The following is a 21,243-nucleotide window of genomic DNA, read 5'->3' on the forward strand; positions in this document are numbered from 1 at the left end:
CCTTGTCCTTTTGTGGGTTCTTCCGAGGATGTTGTAGTCGTAATGATTTGTGCAGTCCTTTGAGACATTTGTGATTTGGGGCTATATAAATAAACATTGATTGATTGATTGATTGATTGATTGACAAACTGGCGAGAAGCGTTACCAAGTGTAGCAAGGTGAAACGATCTGGCGATCGCGCCGAGTGGAGTCCAAACATTTGTAGGCTGCAGGTGATGAGTTGATGGCAGGCAGGTGAGTGATTAAGGTGCTGGGGTCAGCTGTGCCAGGCTGACAGCTGGAGCCAAGCCTACGCCCAAAACACGCCCAAAGACACAGAGAGACAAACAGACACAGACCGACTGTGACAGAATCGATCGATTTTATTGATACTACAAAAAGCAAATGGCAGACTTTATATAAAGTTTAGCACTTTTAATGATAAGGACGTTAAATGTTTGTCTGTTAGAATATTTTTATGTAAGTTATCACCCAACTTGTTACCTTCCACGGCACTTTGTTTTAGCCCGCTGACAGCCAAGGACTTCAAGGACCTCAACGAAGTTAAGACGACAGCATTTAGACAAAGCGGAGACAAGGCAACCACAAGGCCCCCAGCACAATCCGTCACGTATAGTACGTACCGAAGCAACTTTGCATGATATGTGTGACCACTCCCTTTAGAGGCGGCCTCAGTGATGTTAACTAGGGAAGTCCTGAATAAATAGAGGAGTGCGTGGGGCTGTACCTTAGAGCGTGGTGGGAGACTCTAACTGAGTGTGCAGCCCCAGACCTTTCTCCTCATGAGCTAAATTGGACTCTGTCTCCTTTAGCTTGGAAAAATGGCCGTACAGGATGGTAAATAGGTTATACTTGTATAGCACTTTTTTACCTTCAAGGTACTCAAAGCGCTTTGACACTACTTCCACATTCACACACACATTCACACACACATTCACACACACATTCACACACACATTCACACACACATTCACACACACATTCACACACACTGAGTATGAGAGGCTACAGAGGCCAAAAAGTCCCATCTTTGCTGTAGTTTAGCCCCTCCTTGTGCAATCATCTTTAAAGATGATCAGTCGATTCCACGAGAGCCGGACTAAAAAAAAACGGAGAATCGAAGATAAAAAAAAACTGAACGGCTGTGCAGCAAAGTTAAGCGGATGAAAAAAACAGAAAAAGCTCCCACGACACATTGTTTTAAGAGCAGAAAAGTGACAGAGATGTTTGGCAGCTGCGATTCTGCTGCTTCATTACAGCAGCAGATGCTGTCCGCTTAGGTTGATCTGCCAACAGCAGGAGAGGAGACTGATGGCTTTTGAGAAGGACTCTACTGGAGCATATAAGGAAGGTGAGACTGTGGTAAGCAGGGATGCCCCCTTCTGTCTTCTAAACACTTACTTTGACTTTTAAAATCAACTTAAGTTGACCTATAAAATATTAAACATGATGTGGTGTCTTACAGCTAAATCTAATTATCTAAAGTATCGGAAAAAATATACTGTCGAGGTTTCCTGGTTGTGGTGGGTTCTCCTGACGCCGACAGATCTTCAGGAGTCCGGTAGACAGTTTGAATTGGACAAAAACCCCATGTGGGGGCTTGCTTTCCAGAAAAATATGTTTGACTTTCCAGTCCGGCGTGTCTCTCTCTGTGTGTGTCCGTGCGTCTGCTCGACAGCAAGTCCAATAAGGTGTTTCGGTGCCGGCTGCTGCTAATAAGGGCAACATGTGATTACATAACCATCTCCAGCTGGGCAATCCACTCACCTGCCATTGGCTTCGAGGCCGGTCCTTATACATCCTGCTCAGCGGCACGTTCTCCTCCACAAATACTATATTGTGTCATTATTTGTTTTTATTAACCACTTTAAGGGGACTTATAATGATTCCAATCTACATTCCACAAACTTCCTTGTGGTTTGGATCCCCTGATCTAGACCAGATCTAGATTTTCGACATTTTCCAAGCCTGTCTCCACTCAAGATGATCTCCTGCTGGCCCCACTATGGACTAGACTCTCACTTCACTATTATGTTTGATCCACAATGGACTGGACTCTCACTATTATGTTAGATCCACTATAGACTGGACTCTCACTATTATGTTTGATCCACAATGGACTGGACTCTCACTATTATGTTAGATCCACTATAGACTGGACTCTCACTATTATGTTAGATCCACTATGGACTGGACTCTCACTATTATGTTAGATCCACTATGGACTGGACTCTCACTATTATGTTAGATCCACTATGGACTGGACTCTCACACTATTATGTTAGATCCACTATGGACTGGACTCTCACTATTATGTTAGATCCACTATGGACTGGACTCTCACTATTATGTTGGATCCACTATGGACTGGACTCTCACACTATTATGTTAGATCCACTATGGACTGGGCTCTCAATATTATGTTGGATCCACTATGGACTGGACTCTCACTATTATGTTAGATCCACTATGGACTGGACTCTCACTATTATGTTAGATCCACTATGGACTGGACTCTCACACTATTATGTTAGATCCACTATGGACTGGACTCTCACTATTATGTTGGATCCACTATGGACTGGACTCTCACTATTATGTTGGATCCACTATGGACTGGACTCTCACACTATTATGTTAGATCCATTTTGGACTGGACTCTCACACTATTATGTTAGATCCACTATGGACTGGACTCTCACACTATTATTTTAGATCCATTATGGACTGGACTCTCACACTATTGACTAGAGCCACTCCACATTCATTGCACCAGTTGCCTAGGTTGGGGGGGGTCCCCACATCTGTAGTCCCCTCCAAGGTTTCTCTTTGTCATCCCATTGGGTTTAGTTTTTTCTTGCTCGGACGTTGTTGTGGCTTGTGCAGCCCTTTGAGACACTTGTGATTAAGGGCTATATAAGTAAACATTTATTGATTGATTGATTGATTGATTGATTGATTGATTGATTGATTGATTGATTGATTGATTGATGTCTCCCGAACAAGCAAAAGAGAGCAAGTTCTCCTGCCTTCAGAGACTAAATAGTTTTAAATGTGATTGCAAATGGTTGGCTGTCTTTGATTGGCTGTCCAAGGTGTGCAAAGTCAGCTGCAATAGGCTCCGCCCACCCGTGACCCTAATGAGAACAAGTGGTATAGAGAAAGGATGGATGGATTTGTTACAGGAAAATATCTGGAAGACATCACGGGGATTTCTTTGTTCTTACAGACTGTTCTTTTCAAAGTGACACACACTAACACACACTCCGTGTTCATGTTCACAATGCAGGCAAACAATGAAAAGGCAAACAATGAAAAGGCTTTGAGGCGAGAACATGTGTTACTTGAGTCTGGGTGGGCGGGACCTGACCACCAGCTTAGAGGGAAAAACAGCCTGGAGATAAAAGTATGCATCAACTTATCCACGTCTGTTGGGAACAGAAATCGTCATCCTGACAATATTTTGCTCATAAAATGATGGGAAGACAACAGTTAGAGATGTTACCTCAGTAGAAGCATTTAAAGTCCTACTGAAATGAGATGATCTTATTTAAACGGGGATAGCAGCTCCATTCTATGTGTCATACCTGATCATTTTTGCTGAAATGATTTAGTAGAGAACATTGACGATAAAGTTCGCAACTTTTGGTCGCTAATAAAAAAGCCTTGCCTATACCGGAAGTAGCAGACGATGTGCGTGTGACATCACGGGTTGTGGAGCTCCTCACATCTGAACATTGTTTACACTCATGGCCACCAGCAGTAAGATCGATACGGACCGAGAAAGCGACAATTTCCCCATTAATTTGAGCGAGGATAAAAGATTTGTGGATGAGGAAAGTTAGAGTGAAAGACTACAATAAAAAAAATAATAATAATTAAAATAAAAAATTTAAAAAAAGGCAAAGGGAGTGAGAGCGATTCAGATGTTAATAGACACATTTACTAGGATAATTCTGGAAAATCCCTTATCTGCTTATTGTGTTACTAGTGTTTTAGTGAGATTAAATAGTACCTGAAGTCAGAGGGGTGTGGCCACGGGTGTGTTGACGCCGGAGTCTCTGAGGGAAGTCACGGCAGCCGCATGAACAGAGCAAGCTCCGCTGATGTCTCCGGTAAGAGCAGAGTTTTTACCACAATTTTCTCACTGAAAATTGCCAGTTGACATGTAGTCGGGACCCATGTTCGCTTGACCGCTCTGATCCATAGTAAAGCTTCATCTTCGGGAATTTTAAACAAGGAAACACCGTGGGTTTGTGTGGCTAAAGACTAAAAGCTTCCCACCTGCATCATTCTTCTTTGATGTCTCCATTATTAATTGAACAAATTGCAAAATATTCAGCAACACAGATGTCCAAAATACTGTGTAATTATGCGACTAAAGCTGACTACTTATAGCTTGGATCGGGTGAAAATAATGTCTGATAGAACCCGAGACGTCAAACGCACGCGTCAACATAGCCAACGTTTTCAACACGACACTTTGCAGGAAATATAAAATTACAATTTAGTAAACTAAAGCGGCCGTATTGCCATGTGTTGCAATGTTAATATTTCATCATTGATATATAAACTATCAGACTGTGTGGTCGCTAGTAGTGGCTTTCAGTAGGCCTTTAAGTCCCGAATTAAAACTCATTGATATACTCTGGCCTTCAAATAGATCCCACTTTTAGACCAGTTGATCTGCTGTCTCTTTCCTGCACTGCCACCCTCTCCTGCATGGAGTGGTTACTATTTGACCACAGATGACGCGCTGGCTGTTCAAAGTCAGGTGGAGCACTCATCTGTGCATCAGTTGGGGACGTCTCTGCACGGTTGACCTGTCTCCACTAGGGATGGTCTCCTGCTGGACCTACTATGGACTGGACTCTCACTATTATGTTAGATCCACTATGGACTGGATTCTCACTATTATGTTGGATCCATTATGGACTGGACTCTCACTATTATGTTAGATCCACTATGGACTGGACTCTCACTATTATGTTAGATCCACTATGGACTGGACTCTCACTATTATGTTAGATCCACTATGGACGGGACTCTCACACTATTATGTTAGATCCACTATGGACGGGACTCTCACACTATTATGTTAGATCCACTATGGACTGGACTCTCACTATTATGTTAGATCCACTATGGACTGGACTCTCACTATTATGTTAGATCCACTATGGACGGGACTCTCACACTATTATGTTAGATCCACTATGGACTGGACTCTCACTATTATGTTAGATCCACTATGGACTGGACTCTCACTATTATGTTAGATCCACTATGGACTGGACTCTCACTATTATGTTAGATCCACTATGGACTGGATTCTCACTATTATGTTAGATCCACTATGGACTGGACTCTCATTATTATGTTAGATCCACTATGGACTGGACTCTCACTATTATGTTAGATCCACTATGGACTGGACTCTCACTATTATGTTAGATCCACTATGGACTGGACTCTCACTATTATGTTAGATCCACTATGGACTGGACTCTCACTACTATGTTAGATCCACTATGGACTGGACTCTCACTATTATGTTAGATCCACTATGGACTGGACTCTCACTATTATGTTAGATCCACTATGGACTGGACTCTCACTATTATGTTAGATCCACTATGGACTGGACTCACACTATTATGTTAGATCCACTATGGACTGGACTCTCACTATTATGTTAGATCCACTATGGACTGGACTCTCACTATTATGTTAGATCCACTATGGACTGGACTCTCACTATTATGTTAGATCCACTATGGACTGGACTCTCACACTATTATGTTAGATCCACTATGGACTGGACTCTCACTATTATGTTAGATCCACTATGGACTGGACTCTCACACTATTATGTTAGATCCACTATGGACTGGACTCTCACTATTATGTTAGATCCACTATGGACTGGACTCTCACTCTTATGTTAGATCCACTATGGACTGGACTCACACTATTATGTTAGATCCACTATGGACTGGACTCTCACTATTATGTTAGATCCACTATGGACTGGACTCTCACTATTATGTTAGATCCACTATGGACTGGACTCTCACACTATTATGTTAGATCCACTATGGACTGGACTCTCACTATTATGTTAGATCCACTATGGACTGGACTCTCACACTATTATGTTAGATCCACTATGGACTGGACTCTCACTATTATGTTAGATCCACTATGGACTGGACTCTCACTATTATGTTAGATCCACTATGGACTGGACTCTCACTATTATGTTAGATCCACTATGGACTGGACTCTCACACTATTATGTTAGATCCACTATGGACTGGACTCTCACTATTATGTTAGATCCACTATGGACTGGACTCTCACTATTATGTTAGATCCACTATGGACTGGACTCTCACTATTATGTTAGATCTACTATGGACTGGACTCTCACACTATTATGTTAGATCCACTATGGACTGGACTCTCACTATTATGTTAGATCCACTATGGACTGGACTCTCACTATTATGTTAGATCCACTATGGACTGGACTCTCACAGTATCAACTACTGTACATCAGTGTTTTACTGACATACAAAACTCAAACGCAGTGAAGTTGTCACCTTGTGTAAAAGGTAAATAAAAAGAGAATATAATTATTTGAAAATCCTTTTCATCTTAAATTCAACTTAATAGACTGCAAAGACAAGATATTTAATGTTCGAACTGAAAATTGTTGATATTTTTTGCAAATATTAGCTCATTTGGATATTGGTGCCTGCAACATGTTTCAAACAAGCTGGCACAAGTGGCAAAAAAGACTGAGAAAGTTGAGGAATGCTCACCAAACACTTATTTGGAACATCCCACAGGTGAACAGGCTAATTGGGAACAGGTGGGTGCCATGATTGGCTATAAAAGCAGCTTCCATGAAATGTTCACTCATTCACAAACAAGGACGGGGCGAGGGTCACCACTTTGTCAACAAATGCCTGAGCAAATTGTTTAAGAACAACATTTCTCAACCAGCTATTGCAAGGAATGTAGGGATTTCACCATCAACGCTCCGTAATATCATCAAAAGGTTCAGAGAATCTGGAGAAATCACTGCATGATATTACACACCTTTATGCCCTCAGGCGGTACTGCATGAAAAAGCGACATCAGTGTGTAAAGGATATCACCACGTGGGCTCAGGAACACTTCAGAAAACCACTGTCAGTAACTATAGTTTGTCACTACATCTGTAAGTCCAAGTTAAAACTCTACTATGCAAGCCAAAGCCATGTATCAACAACACCCAGGATCGCAGCCGGCTTGGCTGGGCCCGAGATCATCTAAGATGGACTGATGCAGAGTGGAAAAGTGTTCTGTGGTCTGACGAGTCCACATTTCAAGTTGTTTTTGAAATGTATAGAAATGACACCAGGATACACGCCAACCTCCTGAGAACCAGCATTTGTTTTTTTGTATACCACTGCTATTTTGGTATGTGTTTATTTCCTGTTTACATGTCACTTCCACATCGTGTAGAACAAGAGTAGAATGTTTTAAACAAGTCCCTAATTCTGGAAATGTGCGTAATCCAGGACTCCCTTTAAAGGTGGTCTCTGCTGCAGAAGTTAGTCTGGTTCCTGATTGAAGACTCCAGTCGGCTCCAGGGATTGAATTATTATATTTATATAGCGCTTTTCTCAAGTGACTCAAAGTGCTTTACATAGTGAAACCCAATATCTAAGTTACATTTAAAGCAGTGTGGGTGGCACTGGGAGCAGGTGGGTAAAGTGTCTTGCCCAAGGACACAACGGCAGTGACTAGGATGGCGGAAGCGGGAATCGAACCTGCAACCCTCAAGTTGCTGGCACGACCACTCTACCAACCGAGCTATGCCGCCGATTAAAAACAGTTTCAGAAAAAGTCATCAAACCATTTAAAAAAGCATTGTGTAGTTTTAGAGGAGACTGAGGCTCAGATGGGGCTGCACGGTGGAAGAGGGGTTAGTGCGTCTGCCTCACAATACGAAGGTCCTGCAGTCCTGGGTTCAAATCCAGGCTCGGGATCTTTCCGTGTGGAGTTTGCATGTTCTCCCCGTGAATGTGTGGGTTCCGTCCGGGTACTCCGGCTTCCTCCCACTTCCAAAGACATGCACCTGGGGATAGGCCCCTCCTACCTCCAAAGACATGCACCTGGGGATAGGCCCCTCCCACCTCCAAAGACATGCACCTGGGGATAGGCCCCTCCTACCTCCAAAGACATGCACCTGGGAATAGGCCCCTCCCACCTCCAAAGACATGCACCCGGGGATAGGCCCCTCCCACCTCCAAAGACATGCACCCGGGGATAGGCCCCTCCCACCTCCAAAGACATGCACCTGGGGATAGGCCCCTCCCACCTCCAAAGACATGCACCTGGGGATAGGCCCCTCCCACCTCCAAAGACATGCACCTGGGGATAGGCCCCTCCCACCTCCAAAGACATGCACCTGGGGATAGGCCCCTCCCACCTCCAAAGACATGCACCTGGGGATAGGCCCCTCCCACTTCCAAAAGACATGCACCTGGGGATAGGCCCCTCCCACCTCCAAGGACATGCACCTGGGGATAGGCCCCTCCCACCTCCAAAGACATGTACCTGGGGATAGGCCCCTCCCACCTCCAAAGACATGCACCTGGGGATAGGCCCCTCCCACCTCCAAAGACATGCACCTGGGGATAGGCCCCTCCCACCTCCAAAGACATGCACCTGGGGATAGGCCCCTCCCACTTCCAAAGACATGCACCTGGGGATAGGCCCCTCCCACCTCCAAAGACATGCACCTGGGGATAGGCCCCTCCCACCTCCAAAGACATGCACCTGGGGATAGGCCCCTCCCACCTCCAAAGACATGCACCTGGGGATAGGCCCCTCCCACCTCCAAAGACATGCACCTGGTGATAGGTTGATTGGCAACACTAAAATGTCCCTAGTGTGTGAATGTTGTCTTTCTATCTGTGTTGGCCCTGCGATGAGGTGGCGACTTGTCCAGGGTGTACCCCGCCTTCCGCCCGATTGTAGCTGGGATAGGCGCCAGCGCCCCCGCGACCCCAAAAGGGAATAAGCGGTAGAAGATGGATGGATGGATGAGCCTCAGATGAGCTGCCTGATGATTCTTCTTTCCAAGGTTTGATTGATGACATCAAACTTCACCAATGCTGAAATCAGGTTGGAAATCACAGAAGCAGTTTCAAAGTTTTCATTTGCATTTTTCACCAGCAAATAATCCAATTTACTGCTTCTGTTGACATATTTTGTTATTCATGTTTACCAGACGCTCCTGACTTCTTTTTGTTCAACTAATTAAAAAGTCGGGTCTTCTTCCAAATTACTTGTTGCTGCCAAAACATTTGTTGTTTGTCTTATTGGACATCGAGGCTTCATTTGTTGTTTGTGGTCCAACGTTTTCTAGGAGAGACAAATAGACTCAGTTTATGAACACATGTGTGTTTCTTATTCACGACAAACACAAACCGGGTTTAATTGCAGATCCTAAATTGTATGTGTGAATGTTTTTTATTTGCCTAAATTCCCAGGATAGACTCCAGTGTACCAGGAACTCTGCAGAGGATTAGCACCGACACAAGAATGAAGGATTTAATATGGCCGGTAGGAGGCCACCGGGAAGACCCAGGACACGTTGGGAAGACTATGTCTCCCGGCTGGCCTGGGAACGCCTCGGGATCCCCCGGGAAGAGCGAGACGAAGTGGCTGGGGAGAGGGAAGTCTGAGCATCCCTACTTAGGCTGCTGCCCCCGCAACCCGACCTCGGATAAGTGGAAGAAGATGGATGGATGTTGAAAATGTGTATAAATTAACTACCGTATTTCCTTGAATTGCTGCCAGGGCGCTAATTAATTTAAAACCTCTTCTCACTCCAAAGGCATGTGGTAAATTTAGGCCTGCGCTTATAAATTTGAGTGTGATGTAAGGATACCATCATGAAAAGCACATTTAATAAAAAAAAAAACGTTATTATGGTCTCACCTTTACTTATAAATGAAGTCCATGCGCAGCTCCTTCTGATCAAAAGCATCGATAACTTGTTTATAGAAGTCTTCCTTATCTTTCTTCAGTTTTAAAAGTCTCTCTGTCTCGATGGAGATCTTCCTTTATTACCTCCTGCTTCGATTGAAAGTCCAGTTTAGAAAACTGTTTTATTTTAGATATGTAATCCTCCATGTTAAAAGTGCAAGCGAGAGGAAAAAATAAACGATCGCTGCTTGTTGTCACTTCTTCTGCAGCCGAGTAGTCGCAAGAAGGATCACTAGCGCCCTCTACCACCAGGAGGCGGGAGTCATTTAATGACTCATGTTTGACACACGCAGCTACGGTATATTAATAAAACATAGCTGCTTACTGTTCTTTTTAGCATATTCAATAGCTTGGACCTTAAATCCTACTGAATAGCTCTTAATCTTCTTCACTTTATGCGATTTCAAATGATTGAAATCAGCCTCCTCCATTTTGAAAATGATGACAGGTGAAGTGTCACTCGTGACGTGACGAGTTTGACCCGGCGGAAATTCTAGGCAGGCGCATACTATATACCCGGCGGCAATTCAAGGAAATACGGTATTTGAAGTACACAAGATTTCAATCAAAGCAGACAGTGTCGATACAGGATCGCCGATACCAGCCTCAATTTTGTTTGGCATTGGAAAGAAAATGGATGGTATCGCACATCACTCCACTTTAGTCTAAATCACATTGCTTCTTCGTTATCTTCCTCCATGTCTTCAGTGGTGTGAGGTATTCAGCTAATAGAGATCTATCTCCCATCAATTAAAGAGAGCTCCATCACTTAATTACGGGGGCATTTTAGAACCGCCAAGTGTCGGCATCCACAGCCTATCGGTGTTGTCAGTGAAGCAGAATCGTGTGTGTGCAAAGCTCATCTACTAGCCTGCTCCCCTTTGATGAATATCCAACATTACATGCACATTTCCCCCTCTTCATCGCCCACTCAGCACTGTGACACACGCGGAGAAGCAAAGCCTGTTGGCCGCAAGTCAGTCCTCTTCTCAGATGCAGCGCTGCTCCTTCCCCCCAAGTGTAATGGCAGTTGACATGGCTGCTTGGGGAGGGGAGCTGCATCCAGGACTCTACTCTGGCTCACTGCTACTTCATGTCCACCGGAGAAATCACGTTTCGATTTTACACTTCAGGGATTTTCAACTATTTTCATGTCACGCTGCCCTGAGAACCTGCACATCGGAGAACTAAGTCTTCTTTAAGTCCCAAAGAAAAATGGAAGGCTCAGGGCCGCTGCTGGCTAAGCAGAATTTAGTTTTTTTTAATTCCCACTACCGTATTTCCTTGAATTGCCGCCGGGTATATAGTATGCGCCTGCCTAGAATTACTGCCGGGTCAAACTCGTTTTGCAAAATATTATTTTTATTAGCGCATGTCTGGAATTTCCACCGGGTCAAACTCGTCACGTCACGAGTGACATTTCACCTGTCATCATTTTCAAAATGGAGGAGGCTGATTTCAATCATTTGAAATCGCATAAAGGGAAGAAGATTAAGAGCTATTCAGTAGGATTTAAGGTCCAAGCTATTGAATATGCTAAAAAGAACTGAGCAGCTATGTTTTATTAATATACCGTAGCTGCGTGTGTCAAATATGAGTCATTAAATGACTCCCGCCTCCTGGTGGTAGAGGGCGCTAGTGATCCTTCTTGCGACTACTCGGCTGCAGAAGAAGTGACAACAAGCAGCAAGAGTGAGCAGCAATCGTTTATTTTTTCCTCTCGCTTGCACTTTTAACATGGAGGATTACATATCTAAAATAAAACAGTTTTCTAAACTGGACTTTCAATCGAAGCAGGAGGTAATAAAGGAAGATCTCCATCGAGACAGAGAGACTATGCCGCCTCACTTTTGTGAGGCGGTATAGCTCGGTTGGTCGAGTGGCCGTGCCAGCAACTTGCGGGTTGCAGGTTTGATTCCCGCTTGTGCCATCCTTGTTACTGCCGTTGTGTCCTTGGGCAAGACACTTTACCCACCCGCTCCCAGTGCCACCCACACTGGTTTAAATGTAACTTAGATATTGGGTGTCACTATGTAAAGCGCTTTGAGTCACTTGAGAAAAGCGCTATATAAATATAATTCCCTTCACTTCACTTTTAAAACTGAAGAAAGATAAGGAAGGCTTCTATAAACAAGTTATCGATGCTTTTGATCAGAAGGAGCTGCGCATGGACTTCATTTATAAGTAAAGGTGAGACCATAATAACGTTTTTTTTAATTAAATGTGGTTTTCATGATGGTATACTTACATCACACTCAAATTTATAAGCGCAGGCCTAAATTTACCGCATGCCTTTGGTAAACGCCGGCGTGAGAAGAGGTTTTAAATTAATTAGCGCCCTGGCAGCAATTCAAGGAAATACGTTAGTTAATTTATACAGATTTTCAACATCCATCCACTTATCCGAGGTCGGGTCGCGGGGGCAGCAGCCTAAGTAGAGATGCTCAGACTCTAAAGGGAGTGGTCAGACATGTCATGCGAGCAGCTCAGCACGCACAATACGTGATTATTCAAACTGAACGTGCTGGAGGCCTTGTGATTTCGTCTTGTTTCTGCTTTGTCTGCGTGCTGTCGTCTTTGTCAGGCTTGGACTTGGATTGTTTGTGCTCCTTCGACGCAGCGGGATTACAGGAGGAGCAGGGCGTGAATTCAGGTACATAGTTTTAATTTGATTAATACTCAAAATACAAAAAAAAGGCAAACCAAGGACGCGTTCTGTGGCGGATACAAATCTATACTATAACTTAGAACAAAAACAGCACAATGGCAATACTATCTACAAACAAACAAAAAATACTATCCATCCATCCATTTTCTACCGCTTATTCCCTTTTGGGGTCGCGGGGGGCGCTGGCGCCTATCTCAGCTACAATCGGGCGGAAGTCGGGGTACACCCTGGACAAGTCGCCACCTCATCGCAGAGCCAACACAGATAGACAGAAAACATTCACACTCACATTCACACACTAGGGCCCATTTAGTGTTGCTAATCAACCTATCCCCAGGTGCATGTCTTTGATAGTATCAAAAGATACTATCCATCCATCCATTTCTACCGCTTATTTCAAAGACATAAATACAAACAAAAACTTACCTGGCGTGGATGAATCAAAAAGCATGGCATGAAGTATGTAAGGCAATGAAAGTTAGAACGACATGGCTAATGAAAGTTGATGTTCCCAGACTGACGGACAGAAAGAAATGGACTTAAATAGTGGCTGTGAATAATTAGGAACAGGTGCAGGACTGAGGGCATGGGCGTGACTAGGAGGGCAAGATGAAAAGCAATGAGTTGTCATGGTAACAAAAACAAACCAGGAAGTGAAAAAACAGAAGAAGAGTTCAGAACACAAAACATGATCAAACATGAAATCAGATGTACAAACGTGACAGTCTTGTCTTCGTTGAAGGTACTCGGAGTCCATCCTTGGCTGTCTAGCAGGCAGAGTCTGGAAACAGGAACTGCTGCTGCGAGGTCAACTTGCAGTGGAAGATAACACGTTGTGTGCCTTTGCACGGATAGAAAAGTACAACTTGAGCACAAATGATAATAACTACAGCAACGACCTTCAAGCATAAGAGTTGTGTGATAACTTATATGTAATTATTCGAACATTCACCAAGGAGACATTGTTTGGAGTTATTGGTAGGAGCTACTAATTATGTACCAAATTGTTAAAAATTAGCATTTTTCAAATGGAGACTATCGTTGTTAGAAACAATTCAATTGCGACCCAATTGATTTACTCACAACAAGGAAAATGGAGACCTCTGTTTTTGTGTCCGAATTTGTCGTTTTTTTGTCTATAAAACTTCAATCAATCAATCAATCAATGTTTATCTGCCTTCAAAAGACTCCGGCTTATTAGTGATTCCTAGAGCCCAAAAAAAGTCTGCGGGCTATAGAGCGTTTTCCGTTCGGGCTCCAGTACTCTGGAATGCCCTCCCGGTAACAGTTCGAGATGCCACCTCAGTAGAAGCATTTAAGTCTCACCTTAAAACTCATTTGTATACTCTAGCCTTTAAATAGACCTCCTTTTTAGACCAGTTGATCTGCCGCTTCTTTTCTTTCTCCTATGTCCCCCCCTCCCTTGTGGAGGGGGTCCGGTCCGATGACCATGGATGAAGTACTGGCTGTCCAGAGTCGAGACCCAGGATGGACCGCTCGTCGGGACCCAGGATGGACCGCTCGCCTGTATCGGTTGGGGACATCTCTACGCTGCTGATCCGCTTGAGATGGTTTCCTGTGGACGGGACTCTCGTTGCTGTCTTGGATCCGCTTGAACTGAACTCTCGCGGCTGTGTTGGAGCCACTATGGATTGAACTTTCACAGTATCATGTTAGACCCGCTCCACATCCATTGCTTTCGGTCCCCTAGAGAGGGGGGTTGCCCACATCTGAGGTCCTCTCCAAGGTTTCTCATAGTCAGCATTGTCACTGGCGTCCCACTGGATGTGAATTCTCCCTGCCCACTGGGTGTGAGTTTTCCTTGCCCTTTTGTGGCTTCTTCCGAGGATGTTGTAGTCGTAATGATTTGTGCAGTCCTTTGAGACATTTGTGATTTGGGGCTATATAAATAAACATTGATTGATTGATTGATTGATTTATATAGCCCCAAATCACAAATGTCTCAAAGGACTGCACAAACCATTACGACTACAACATCCTCGGAAGAACCCACAAAAGGGCAAGGAAAACTCACACCCAGTGGGCAGGGAGAATTCACATCCAGTGGGACGCCAGTGACAATGCTGACTATGAGAAACCTTGGAGAGGACCTCAGATGTGGGCAACCCCCCCCCTCTAGGGGACCGAAAGCAATGGATGTGGAGCGGGTCTAACATGATACTGTGAAAGTTCAATCCATAGTGGCTCCAACACAGCCGCTATGTACCAAATTGTAATAAACGAGCATTTTTCAAATTGAGACTATCGTTATGGTTGTTAGAAACAATTCAATTGCGACCCAATTGATTTACTCACAAGGAAAATGGAGACCTCTGTTGTTGCTATTGTGGGGTGTTAGTCCGTGACTATGAACCGCCTCTGTAGTCAAAACAAAACTGCAGGATTGGAGCCAAGTGAGTTTCTGTCCACAATATGTATCGTGGTATTTATGCTGCTTCTTGCACACATTTTAGTACAAGATAGAACCCGATAGAGTAGAATGGACTCAGGTTGCAGACAATTGCGTTGAGCTCTGAACTAAGCCGCAATGCTCTTTCGCTTCATTGCTTTCTTGGTGTGATTCTGCCTTCATCATCCTCGCCATGAACATGTACAAATCAAGCAGGATTACTCTGAAGACATTTATTGAGGTCAAGTGGGTTTTTCTCCTCTTGTCGGAGTTTTTGAACTGCACTCTTGCACGGCTGGAAGTGCAACACACACTGTAGTCATAGCACATTCCTGACGCTGTCTCAGGTACAATTTCATCAAGAAACCAGCAAAAAGTCGTCCCCTGGACTAGGAACACAATATTTCACCTCAGTAGAAGCATTTAAGTCTCACCTTAAAACTCATCTGTATACTCTAGCCTTTAAATAGACCTCCTTTTTAGACCAGTTGATCTGCCGCTTCTTTTCTTTTTTCTCCTATGTCCCCCCCCTCCCTTGTGGAGGGGGTCCGGTCCGATGACCAGGGATGAAGTACTGGCTGTCCAGAGTCGAGACCCAGGATGGACCGCTCGCCTGTGTATCTGTTGGGGACATCTCTACGCTGCTGATCCGCCTCCGCTTGAGATGGTTTCCTGTGGACGGGACTCTCGCTGCTGTCTTGGATCCGCTTGAACTGAACTCTCGCGGCTGTGTTGGAGCCACTATGGATTGAACTTTCACAGTATCATGTTAGACCCGCTCGACATCCATTGCTTTCGGTCCCCTAGAGGGGGGGGGGGGGGTTGCCCACATCTGAGGTCCTCTCCAAGGTTTCTCATAGTCATTATTGTGACTGGCGTCCCACTGGATGTGAATTCTCCCTGCCCACTGGGTGTGAGTTTTCCTTGCCCTTTTGTGGGTTCTTCCGAGGATGTTGTAGTCGTAATGATTTGTGCAGTCCTTTGAGACATTTGTGATTTGGGGCTATATAAATAAACATTGATTGATTGATTGATTGATTTAGATGCCAAAAAACAAACATTTACAGTAACTATTGTGTACAGAAGGGCTTCAAATGTGTTTCAGCAGTCGAGTGTAGAACGAAAATGAACTTTGTACTAATAGAGTGGAACTTGCTTATGTCGCTCACCCGTTTCCGTGGAAACACTCATCAAGTCCCAGTCAATTTATGTCATCGACCGCTTTTGTCAAAATATAATTTGTGATTTAGCGGGCTCATTTCTTTAAAAACTTCTGTTTGTGTCAACGTGTGTTCGAATATTCTGTGGAGGACAATAGAGGTTTGTGTCGACCATACATGACGATCTAATATGAATCTCAATACATGGGTTGGTAAAAATACTTTTTAAAACATTACAATTTCAATCAATCAATCAAAGTTTACTTATATAGCCCTAAATCACCAGTGTCTCAAAGGGCTGCACAATCCACAACGACATCCTGGGCTCAGATCCCACATCAGGGCAAGGAAAAACTCAACCCAATGGGATCCATCCATCCATCTGCTTCCGCTTATCCGAGGTCGGGTCACGGGGGCAGCAGCCTAAGCAGGGAAACCCAGACTTCCCTCTCTCCGGCCACTTCGTCTAGCTCTTCCCGGGGGATCCCGAGTCTTCCCAACGTGTCCTGGGTCTTCCCCATGGCCTCCTACCTGTTGGACGTGCCCTAAACACCTCCCTAGGGAGGCGTTCGGGTGGCATCCTGACCAGATGGCCGAACCACCTCATCTGGCTCCTCTCCATGTGGAGGAGCAGCAGCTTTACTTTGAGTTCCTCCCGGATGGCAGAGCTTCTCACCCTATCTCTAAGGGAGAGGAAACTCATTTTGGCCGCTTGTACCCGTGATCTTATCCTTTCGGTCATGACCCAAAGCTCATGACCATAGGTGAGGATGGGAACGTAGATCGACCGGTAAATTGAGAGCTTTGCCTTCCGGCTCAGCTCCTTCTTCACCACAACGGATCGGTACAACGTCCGCATTACTGAAGACGCCGCACCGATCCGCCTGTCGATCTCACCATCCACTCTTCCCTCACTCGTGAACAAGACTCCTAGGTACTTGAACTCCTCCACTTGGGGCAGGGTCTCCTCCCCAACCCGGAGATGGCACTCCACCCTTTTCCGGGAGAGAACCATGGACTCGGACTTGGAGGTGCTGATTCTCATTCCGGTCGCTTCACACTCGGCTGCAAACCGATCCAGTGAGAGCTGAAGATCCTGGCCAGATGAAGCCATCAGGACCACATCGTCTGCAAAAAGCAGAGACCTAATCCCGCAGCCACCAAACCGGAACCCCTCAATGCCTTGACTGCGCCTAGAAATTCTGTCCATAAAAGTTATGAACAGAATGGGTGACAAAGGACAGCCTTGGCGGAGTCCAACCCTCACTGGAAACGTGTCCGACTTACTGCCGGCAATGCGGACCAAGTTCTGACACTGATCATACAGGGAGTGGACTATGTTCTGGCACTGATCATACAGGGAGTGGACTATGTTCTGGCACTGATCATACAGGGAGTGGACCGCCACAATCAGACAGTCCGATACCCCGTACTCTCTGAGCACTCCCCACAGGACTTCCCGATGGGATGACAATGACAAACCTGGCGACCAGTCCAATGGCCGTGAAACTGATCTAGCATAATATAGTGAGAGTCCAGTCCATTGATTTCCTTTTCGGTGCCAGTTTTGTTCAGCCCTTCTCAGTTTTTATAAGTTACTGCCAACCTTGAAATGATCCATTTTAATAGCTACGGCGGTAGCATATAGCATATAGCAGTTAGCATTCCATGACCCATAATGCACTTCTGCCATGACCCTCCCCGCCGAATTCTTATTGGTTGACGTGTGTGTGACGATTGCTGACATTTTCTTCGTCTCTTCCGCGAATGAGATAAATAATATTATTTGATATTTTACGGTAATTTGTTAATAATTTCACACTTAAGTCGCTCCGGAGTATTTGTCGCACTATGAAAAAAACTGCGATGTAGAGTCTGAAAAATACGGTAAATACAAATATTTACAAATGGTTTAAAAAATCCTTTATTATTGCCCATTTTCCTTTTATATAGCTGGCACACGTCACCAAAGGTGGGTAGAGTAGCCAGAAATTGTACTCAAGTAAGAGTACTGTTACTTTAGAGATGTATTACTCGAGTAAAAGTAAGGAGTAGTCACCCAAATATTTACTTGAGTAAAAGTAAAAAGTATGTTGTGAAATAACTACTCAAGTACTGAGTAACTGATGAGTAACCTGTTCCTTTAATGATGAAGGCAACAAGTAATGCACAAAAACATAAAAATAGCAATGAACAAATTCAGAGCCAGGAATATCTCTTAAGCAACTAAAACAATAATATATATTAAATAATATATATTAGGTTTTACACTGTATTGAAAACCAATTTGAAAATTAATTTTACCTTTGCAAGCTCATTATACTATTGGCAAAGTTTTATATTCATGAATGTAAGTTTCTTAATACCCAAACTGTTTTTTGTGCCTTTAAAAAAGATTTAGAACTCTACATTAAAACAGGCCCTGCGATGAGGTGGAGACTTGTCCAGGGTGTACACTGCCTTCTGCCCAGTTGTAGCTGAGGTAGGCACCAGCGCCCCCCGCGACCTCAAAGGGAATAAGCGGTAGGAAATGGATGGATGGTTGGATACATTAAAACACTCTACCCCTAACAACCAAAAAGCTGTGAGAACGATGATGCTGTGTTCCAAATTTAAGTCATTTACTGAGATTGAGTGAGCTTATGGCTTTGAACTTTGTTTATTTTATATATATTTTTTTTTTGCATTCTATTTTAGTTACTTTGAATTTACAACCCCCTGGCGCTGTTTTGTACAGTTTTTATACTGTTTTTGTACTTACTTTGATTAATATTTTCAACTGTTTGTATATGTTCAAATTTATTTAAAAAAATCTAAATAAAATTTATGTGACCGCCTGGCTCTGTTTGATTGGTGAAACGGAGTCAGACGTCACCAGAGACGGCATTTGATTGGGGAAACGGAGTCAAACGTCACCAGTGACTGCATTTGATTGGTGAAACAGAGTCAAACGTCACCAGTGACTGCATTTGATTGGTGAAACAGAGTCAAACATCACCAGTGACTGCATTTGATTGGTGAAACGGAGTCAAACGTCACCAGTGACTGCATTTGATTGGTGAAACAGACTCAAACATCACCTGTGACTGCATTTGATTGGTGAAAAGGAGTCAAACCTAACCAGTGACTGCATTTGATTGGTGAAACGGAGTCAAACCTAACCAGTGACTGCATTTGATTGGTGAAATGGATTCAAACCTCACCAGTGACTGCATTTGATTGGTGAAACGGAGTCAAACATCACCAGTGACTGCATTTGATTGGTGAAAAGGAGTCAAACCTAACCAGTGACTGCATTTGATTGGTGAAACGGAGTCAAACCTAACCAGTGACTGCATTTGATTGGTGAAATGGAGTCAAACATCACCAGTGACTGCATTTGATTGGTGAAATGGAGTCAAAAATCAGAAGTGACTGCATTTGATTGGTGAAATGGAGTCAAACATCACCAGTGACTGCATTTGATTGGCGAAATGGAGTCAAACATCACCAGTGACTGCATTTGATTGGTGAAATGGAGTCAAACATCACCAGTGACTGCATTTGATTGGTGAAACGGAGTCAAACGTCACCAGTGACTGCATTTGATTGGTGAAACGCAGGCATGTGATGGATCCTACTTTGAAGGTCTGTCCGACAAACCAAAACAAACAAAGCGTGCATTAACAGACTGATAAAAATCCGTAGCGAGCAGCGAGCTGAATGTAGATAAATGTAGAGTAAAAGTAGCGTTTCTTCTCTATAAATATACTCAAGTAAAAGTATGTTGCATTAAAACTACTCTTAGAAGTACAATTTAAGCCAAAAGTTTCTGAAGTAGATGTAACGGAGTAAATGTAGCGCGTTACTACCCACCTCTGGACGTGCAAGCAATAGAGATGTTTGGTTTCAATTTGGGTTCGGTGTGAAGATAAGCACAGTTCCATGGTGTAAATAAACGGAGATAAGGACAAGCTGGTATCAGGATGACAACAATGCAAGCAATCTTTACGGATTCTCTGCACTTTGAAGATGAGACAGAAAAATGTGAGGATGAGCCAAGACCACAAGCACATGATGACCAGGGACTTCTTTATTTACAAAGGGGATGCCACTCAGTGCTTCAATCACAGAGCACTTCTTTATCCACTTGACAACCATTGGAAAAGAGCGGCTGATGACCAAAATAAAACGTCAGATAAGAGTCTCAAAAGTTTGGAGGAAATGTGCGTTGTTGTCAAAAGTCGAGGTAGAATCTGACAGCCGGCCTGTGACACCTGTTGGAACGAGTCGGAAAAGTAACGGTCGATCAAATCTCGTTTGCAAAAAAAAAAACGACGACGGAGATAATTGTTCAGGAAAGCAGTTTGTGAGAAATATTCTCCTTGTCAAGTGTTTGAAAGTCTCCTTGCTGTGTCGTCAAGGTCAGCGAGCCGCCTGTGGCGTGACAAAATAACAGCAGTGGAAAGAACTCAGTCAAGTGTGGGAAACATGGAACTCTCACGGAAACAGCTATGGTGTCCTTTCCATTCTAAAAAAGAAAAATAACGTGGGGAGAATCGGTTTCAGGCTACAAACCGTTTTTTTTTACTTTTTCTTTGTCAAAACCAAAAAGGGAGGATTTCCCAGGTTTGACCCACATTGCAAGCCGTAACTATCAATCACATTTGTGAAACATGAACCGTGTTTTTGGTGACGGGACCACTTTGAAACTTTGACTTGTACATGAAGTGATGCAGTTGAGACTTAAGTGCACAGTAGAAAACACAAAGTTATGTTTAGCGTAAGAAAGAAATGAGCCCTTCTACCAAATCGGTGCTATTTACCAGTCGAAACTCTCACAAGAAATGCACGATTCCACAACATAACAAAACAATACGATGCATTCGGAAAGCTTCACTTTTTCCACATTTGGTTACGTTAAAGCCTCATTCCAAAATGGAATACATTTATTTTTTTCCTCAAATTTCTAAAGA

General features: G+C 43.8%; 1 protein-coding gene across 1 annotated transcript in view; it reads right to left on the reverse strand.

Annotated features, from left to right (window-relative positions):
• The window catches only part of LOC133556840 (cytoplasmic tRNA 2-thiolation protein 1), a 627,421-nt gene that overhangs the window by 120,746 nt on the left and 485,432 nt on the right, over nucleotides 1–21,243 (reverse strand). The window lies entirely within an intron of this gene.

The sequence above is a fragment of the Nerophis ophidion genome, linkage group LG07 (genome assembly GCF_033978795.1).
Source record: "Nerophis ophidion isolate RoL-2023_Sa linkage group LG07, RoL_Noph_v1.0, whole genome shotgun sequence".
NCBI lineage: Eukaryota > Metazoa > Chordata > Actinopteri > Syngnathiformes > Syngnathidae > Nerophis > Nerophis ophidion.